At 41.6% G+C, this 8,068-nt stretch overlaps 1 long non-coding RNA gene across 1 annotated transcript; it reads right to left on the minus strand.

The window, feature by feature from the left end:
- Window positions 1-1,173: 1,173 nt before the first annotated feature.
- LOC146194823 (uncharacterized) lies at window positions 1,174-3,905 on the minus strand. Its single transcript, XR_014705412.1, has 5 exons — window positions 3,885-3,905; window positions 3,196-3,249; window positions 2,758-2,811; window positions 1,633-1,846; window positions 1,174-1,394 (listed from the first exon to the last, which is right to left on the minus strand). It is a non-coding gene; the product is annotated as an uncharacterized LOC146194823 (long non-coding RNA).
- Between the last annotated feature and the right edge of the window lie 4,163 nt (window positions 3,906-8,068).

Below are 8,068 nucleotides of genomic sequence, written 5' to 3' on the forward strand. Positions count from 1 at the left end.
TGTACCATTGGCAACCACACGGGTGGTCCACCACGGAGCCGCCTCACATGACACAACAAATTATCTTTAATTCTACAGACCCGGCGCAATTTACGTAGACCTGCGCCGGCGTCCGCAATGTCAGGATCTTGCGTTTGTGCAGTCCTGTAATCCGTCAAAGCCGTCACTGGACAAGGGTGGCGAGAAACGAAATAGGCATCTTGATGGGCAGAACCGCGCCGATGCACTATGGTGAAATTGTACACTTGAAGTTGCGGTGACCAGCGTTCAATCTTGGCATTTAAGTGTTTGGCAGACTGCAGCCAAGTAAGAGCGCTATTGTCCGGGCTATGTTAAAATGAAGGCCGTACAGGTAGGGACGAAACTTCTCGACGGCCCAGACAACGGCGACGCACTCGAGTTCCGAAGAGTGCCGGCGGCGCTCTACGTCGGAGAGCTGGCGGCTGGCATAAGCTAGAACTTTGTGGTCACCAGACCTTCTTCCTGCAGAAGGACAGCGCCGAGCCCATCTTGGCTGGCATCCGTGTGGAGGACGATGGGGACCGATTTGTCGTTGTGGGCCAATGTGGGAGGCTTAAGGAGGGCGTGCTTGACGTCCTCCTTAGCGTGTTTCCGGTGTTGGGCCCAGGAATTGCACCCGAGTTCACCGGCGCTTAGTGCAAAGCAACTGCGATGTTCGAGCAGCAAGGCCTTGAGAGAGGCAAGCTTCGCGTCGGTGAGGGTGGGGCCAAAGTTAAATGTTTCCCATGGTAGGACCGCCGGCGCTTGAGGGTGCTGAGGGGGTGCTTCAGGTTGCAGAGACGCAACCGGTGATCCGGAGTTCAGGATTGAGGTGGTACCCAATTGAGTGCAAGGAGTCAGCACTACCCTACTGAAAATCTCCCATATGAATTTTGAGCATACGGTATTATTGGATATGGGGGATATGTGTCATATGGGACATATGGGGAGTACGGGTGATATGTGCAATATGGGCATATGGGCGATATGTGTGATATGGGTATATGGGCGATATGTGTGATATGGGCATAAGGGAATTATGGGTGATACGGGCATTAGGGCAATATGGGCAATACGGGCATTATGGGCAATACGGGCATTATAGGTGATTTGGGCAGGATGGGTGACGTGAAATCCACGGCCATATAATTTCTTTTCAGGTGGTGACATTTGAGCAGGTGTCCTACATTATACAATAAGAGAAGGCTGGTAATGACTGAAATTTTCGGTAGTATTTATTTGGCTTCTAATATACATGACATATGAAGTTTCAAGCTTGCATTTTTCATCTGTTCGTCTTTCAGCATTTCTGTAATATATCTTTAGTTTCTGCATGCACTTGCTTGGAGGCAGCTGATCAATAGCATTCCTGCTAATATATGCGACAAATCCATCTGGAAAGCAACAAATGAGAAAAAAGTCCGAAGAGAAGAAATGGTCAATTTTATATCATTGTAAAAATAAATTATTGAAATCAGTCAGGAAACACCAAAACAATTCACAGCAATATAAAAGAAATGGAATTGAACACATGAATTCTCCACAAATGTGAAGGATGTTGAGCTGTGTTTATGTAAAACAACATGAACTTGACTGAAAAAAAGATAATTAGATCACGATTGAAGCACTCACTTGTTACAGCTGCCAATTTGTGATAGGTCAGGGCTTTTTTGGAGGCTGAATGGACTAGAGTTCGGAAAGTGGCGACACGGGGCCCCTATCACACTCCTGTTTCTGAGACACAGGCAGCCTTCACTGGTTCTTTGAAAAACAGAGAATCCTTGGGCAGCATCAGGAGCCACTGCCATCTCTCTACAGGAATGTACACACAATTGCCAAGGTGAACCTGCATGGAACAGAGAAAAGCATTACCCTCCGCATGCATGCAAAAATAAAATATGGACAATAAGGATAAAATATGCACTTTAAAGAACCCTTAATCGAAAGGCAATTTCTCCTAATATATCTTGCAAGGATATTTACCAGTCATGAGGCAGTTATAAATATTTTTCTAAGTTATACATGTTATGACAATCTGATTAAGCTTTGTATTGTTCACCAATTTAATGAGATTTGAAAAAACATGTAAAACAGATGAATCTTCGGTTAAAAAAATCACTCTACTGGCACTTTTTGGTGCCTGATAAAAACCTTTGTTCACAGATTGTCTGCAAAAAATTTCAGTGTGAAAACATAATTTAACTTTTCATTAGACTAAAAAATTCAGAGGTGTTACATGATAGCACCTTTAATGAAAATTGGCTTTCAACAGTTCAGTAAAAACCACAAAGATTTTGGAAGAAATCGCAGACCGTAGAAAACACAAACTGGTACATTTGTAGAATCAAATGACTCGTTATTTTCGATATTAATAAACAAAATAAGTAATCCTCTATGCTTTCCTTGTTACGAGTGGCAGTAGGCTCACCTTGTATGCGCCATACAATGAGCCGCTTATGTCCCTACAGTTTGATCACTAGCCAAGTAATGATTTAATATAGGTTATATAGTAAATGTGGTGAAATAAGTAATTATTTCCATGTGTACCCAAGCACATGGTAATAAGCAACAAAAAACATGAGTGGATACATAGACTTCTTGACCTTTCTTTCCCAGTTTTTAAGTGAGATGGCATAGCAAGAAACACAAAACAAATGTTAAAAGGTGTTTTTCTGGGTCTTATGGTCTCCTCCTTATGTATTTCTGTCTGCACAGTTGGACAAGTATAAGAGTGGTAAACATATGCAATTCCCCTACCTGGTCGTTTACTGTTGCCAGTACAGGTACCTGGTCCCCAGGCACATTCGAAACCTACAAGGAAAGGAAAACCAGTGAAACACGAACCAAACTGAAATCCGAAGTCACACATGTTTATAGATGGGCCACAGTAGAAAGGTAAAATGAACAAAAAAAAGATATTGCTCTTGGTTTTGATGTTAGCTATGTGTTGTCTACAGCCATGAAGAAAAGCCACCCTTACAACTCTGATGTGCAAGCAATAGTAAAAACATGAATGAACGAACACATAGATTTCTTGGCCAATCCTTTCCAGTTTTTAAGTGGGATGGCATAGCAAGAAACATGAAACAAAGTGAAGCAGTGCACATTAAAAATAGTTATAAGTAATCTGGGTGTTATGACTTTGTTAGGTAGTTGTGAAAGCATAGGAGTTTAAAGCATATGCGATTCCCCTACCTGGCAGTTTGCTGTTGCCAGTACAGGTACCTTGTCCCCAGGTGCATTCAACACCTACAAGGAAAGGAAAAGCAGTGAAACAACAAACTGAAATCTGAATTCACACATGTTTATTTATAGATGGGCCACAGTAGACATGAAAGATGAACAAAAAAGACAATCCTTTTGATATGGATAAGGTTAGCTATTTGATTTCTACAGCCATAAAGAAAAGCCATCCTTACTACTCTTTTGTTTGCATATTTTCAGTGCATTGTTCGCACTGTTTCCTAAAGAGCTAGAAACGGAAGGGATCTGTGTAAGTAGCAAACAGCTTAATGAATAGATCAGTGGTTATCGGCAATGGATGGGTTGGAGACCTCTTGTGAACCACTGAAAGTTGACTGTAGAGGGGGGTAGGGATTCTTGTGAGGACTGTTGTTGCCGCAGTTCCAAGAGATCAAACTGGGATAGGGCCCATACTAAAGTGACCTCTAAAAATGTGCACTTGATAAGCCAGTGGGCCACAGCTGCAGAGGACATAGACAGAGGCAGCATGTCAGTATGTATTCTGCTGGAAAGGACTGAACTCCTTCCAATACTGCGCTGCTCACTCTCCCACCCCAAATGTTTTGCCTGCAGCCCATCCAGCAGTGCAGCAAGAGCTCGAGTTTAATCGATGCCTGCATCAACAAAAATCCCTCTCTCACATGCAGACTCTCAATTTCCATACTCCTCTCCTGTGTCTTTGCCTTTGAGAAACTAGTTGGCTTTGAACCTCCATGCTTTTAACCCTGCAAAGCTGTCTTGCCAGGCCAGAGCACAGATCTATTGCATAAACTTTCTTTTTGGGGGGGGAGATGTGTGTCTGCAGACCCTCAAAATATTTTTGCGGACCCCCATTTGAGAAACACTGGAATAGGCCATCTGGAATACTTCCACCAGATTCCAACTTATCTTTTTTTTTTCCAACTTACCTCTTATACTGTTGTCAGCCTTAATGCTCACTAATAGTTTTAAAAGCCATGCAGATGCACAGTGGCAATATGGTAAACTATAGTAGTCGTTGAGCAGTGGGTATGCATAACATGCACAACTACAGCCAAGATTTAAAATCAAACGGCACTTCAGAGACAACTGTACTGGATGTTTCATGTTGACATAGACTACTGTAACTTAGGGTAATTTTTAATTCCCCATTAACTGACTTATTATGTAAGCTTAATTACTGAAAGTTGTATATATTTGCTGCAGAGCCGGAGTGGGATATGCAAACTTGTATAGTGCCAGTGAAAACCAATCATTAAATTGTTTCCTATATTATATTTCTCATGCAGTACTTTCTTGCATTCTAAAATTCACAGAATATGAGAAACAAAAGCCATGTGACGAGATGCTTATGCCAAGCTCCTGTGCTGCTCTCAAGCATGCAGTGACTGACTGGGATTCCTGCTTTTTACTGCACAATGGCACAATGAATGTTCCTGACCGAGCATTTCAAAGGAGAATGAAAATGCTCTTTTTTTTTGTAGTCAGCAATGGTCAGTCATTGCTGCATGCATTTGCACCTTCACATGACACAGGCTAGAGATCCAAATATATACAACACTGTTGCGTCACCATGCCTACAGTCGTACTGCTGCCAACCTTGCCCACTCATTACATATTCTCGACAGCTGCATAATAGCAAAACTCAAGCGCCCAATCAAGTGACCTTTTCTTTCATATTTTATAGGCTTTAAAATGCAAAAAAAAAGAAGTTTGTGAGGCATACCGTGCAAGAAACAATTTAATAGGTGTTTTCTGAAGTTCTTATAAAACCTTGCATATCTCACTTGGGGGCTGCAGGGAATAATGTAGGAGTTAAGCAAATATAATCAGGTAAGGGCAAAATAACCTTTTTGAAATCCTAGCTCAAGTTGCTTGGAAAGCTTGTATAGCAGAAGCACTGAAGGAAGTCATACACTGCAAGTCCCACACTGAAGACCTATTAGTGATAGAATGTTCTGCTCAGCAAAACTGTTTTAATGTTTCAAAGTTTGGCACTGTCTACGGAAAGTGATAGCAGATTGACAAAGAATGATGATATGGACTTCTTATCAGCATCAATTTTACAGCAAAGTTGGCACAGCCCAGTGATCTCACAAGCTGTCTTTGTCAGGTTTGCAGCTACTATACAGCAATTATGGCACAAAGCTCATATCTGGATGTCAGAAGCAACACTAAAAGTGTGAAGTGCATGCACACTGGATGCAACAAAAGGAGCATTCGTCTATTTTCATTGATACTCTGAAGAGGAGTCATTTTGACAGCTGAATAAAAATTGGTTGAAAGCATTGTGTACACATAGTTGAAAGCATTGTGTACACATAGTTGAAATCAAAATGGTACATGATGGTTTCACTTGCAACTGCAGTCTGCTTAGTTAGGAAGCCAGAGCACAGACCATCTATGCATGGCCATCACTTCAGCTGAGCAGGCAATGTCCTTGAAGTAATTTATGAGCCACATTTATAGCACCACAGCATTATGCTGTGGAACAAATCCTAGCATTCAACTGCATTGTCTAGGGCAATGTGCTTGTTACTTGCTCTTATTCTTATGCAGTATTGCTTCAATGAGAACACAGACTGAAACCTGCTGTAAAATGTCACTTCCTTTGCTTTGTAGACAAGCTCGATCACGTCTATGCCCTACAAAGTTAAGTCAGTGTGTGTGCCAGAAGCTTGAGGTCATGAGTAGTAGACATGGGCATGTTCCTGTTTTCTCTTTGCCAGTGAGCTGCAGTTTACTGATAGCATGAATAAACTTTCTCTTCATCAATGAGTTCATCTGACCTAGCTTGATGCTTTTTTTATTATCGTTGCAGCGCATTCACGACGAGGACGAGGAGACACAGACATCTGAGCGTAAATGCACTGCACCGATGTCTAACCAGCATGCCCAAGCATCTACTATGTCTTCATTTTTTTGCTTGCACCCAGGTTCCTACTTTCTCAGATTCACTCAACTATTGCTGCTCTAGCTCTTCATTTTATGTAATATCTTGCAGGAAACACTAAATGTTTAAATATACACTGCACCAGGAACAAAAGTAAAAATATAAAGGAAACTAAAAAAAACGATGTTTTAATTGCAGCATTGACTATGACAAGGTGTGATTTGACAAATTTCACCACAGTCATTGATTTAAAAGGAGGAAACCTATGATGCCATTGGGAATTCTAAACTGGAAAGTGGTCACTTCTCAAAAATGCCACAACCACATGACAACTGGTAATGTGGCTAACTTGCCACTTGCGAGTTTTTGCATCAAAAGCTGCCTTCACTTCGGGCTTCGGCCCCGTTAGCATTTTTTGTGCGATGTTGGCTTTTGTGCCCTGGCCTTTAACTTTTCTTCCAGATTTTTCATGAAAAAAGAAACATGTGGCTACTGAGATTATATCTACTTTGTAGGTGCGTTTGCACGTTGATGCCCTTCTGTCAAATGTAAAGCGCGAATCAAAACATCCAAAATCATGTTGAAAGTTCAGCGCATTTGTGTAAGTGTATCTCGTCCTTTTGTCCTTGTCTGCCAGCACTGCAATACATAATGCTCGACAACCACTAACTAGCCCAGCAACATATCCTGCATTAGTTTTAATAGTGCTGATTGCACAAATTCAGTGATTTTTGCAATTGTTTCAGTTTCATGTTTTAAAATTGGAAAGTGGATCAGCAGGCCATGCAAATTTCAGCCATCACAGCTTGCAACATTCTCGGAGCTGGATTAACAGAAATAAGGGCCCTAGGCTAGAGTGCATGCCACCTCCCCCCCCCCCCCCCCCAATTTGGAAGTCCCTCCTATCACTTCCATATTATACTTCTGTAAATACCCCATTTCATTTTACCCTACACCAAACTAAAAAAAAAACAAGGTGTGATTACTGTGATTGGCACGAGAGTGATGGATTATTTTTAGAAAAAGACCTCCCGAGTGAAGGGGAATTTCTGTTTTTGCAGCTCAACAAGGTCTGACAAAGGCAAAAGCTAAACAAAGTAAGATCAGGTGGGGGCCCCATCTCTTCATTCTGATTTTCTCTCTTCATACCTGTCGCTCAACATTCAATACTTTGTGGTTCGGGCTCCCTTCTCACATCCTCGGAGATAAGGTTCTGTGCTTCAGCATCCTTAGCCCCCACCTTTATCCAGTGCTACATTCTATCCTATTCCGTACACACAACTGTCACAAATTTCTGTACAAAAAGATATGAAACACAACTAAAGAGTGCATTTTTAGTACACAATGACAGTTGTAGTTTCGAAGCGTGCCGTAAGAGTACGTAATTTTCAATGCAGCACACATTCTTCAACAGTACCTAGTACTATTTAGATATTCATACTCTCTCTTGCAATACGGCCCCCTCTAGTACATCAACATCTACATTTACACCGTAAGACAACAGAGACAGCGCCACTGCTTGGCATCATCTGTGTTCGCTCCAAATGTGCAAAGTGATCTTGGGTGCCGCCGGCACCTCTTGTGCTGGATGGACAAACCAGAGGCTTAGGCTTTAGGCTGTGTGAATCAGTATCATAGAAATCAGTTACTGCCCTTATTCATCTCACAATTTCTGCATGTATTATACTTTCAAAATGTAGACACAACAGTTTATATGCTGCAGGAACACAAGTAAATCGATGCCTACAATAAGAAATCATATTGCCTAGAACAGCTGCAAGGTGAATACAAGTACAGTAATAAGGTAGAAAGTTGGGCGAGTTGGTATATAGACATGGTTGAAAAAATCCATTGCACTAAAAAAAGATGACGTCTAAACGCTTAAAAAACAGGACAAGCGCAGACTCACAACTATGGTTATTTGACTAAACAGATGAGATATATATGCAGAGA

The sequence above is a fragment of the Amblyomma maculatum genome, chromosome 3, assembly GCF_055883805.1.
Source record: "Amblyomma maculatum isolate TAMU_Amacu chromosome 3, ASM5588380v1, whole genome shotgun sequence".
Taxonomy (NCBI): Eukaryota; Metazoa; Arthropoda; class Arachnida; order Ixodida; family Ixodidae; genus Amblyomma; species Amblyomma maculatum.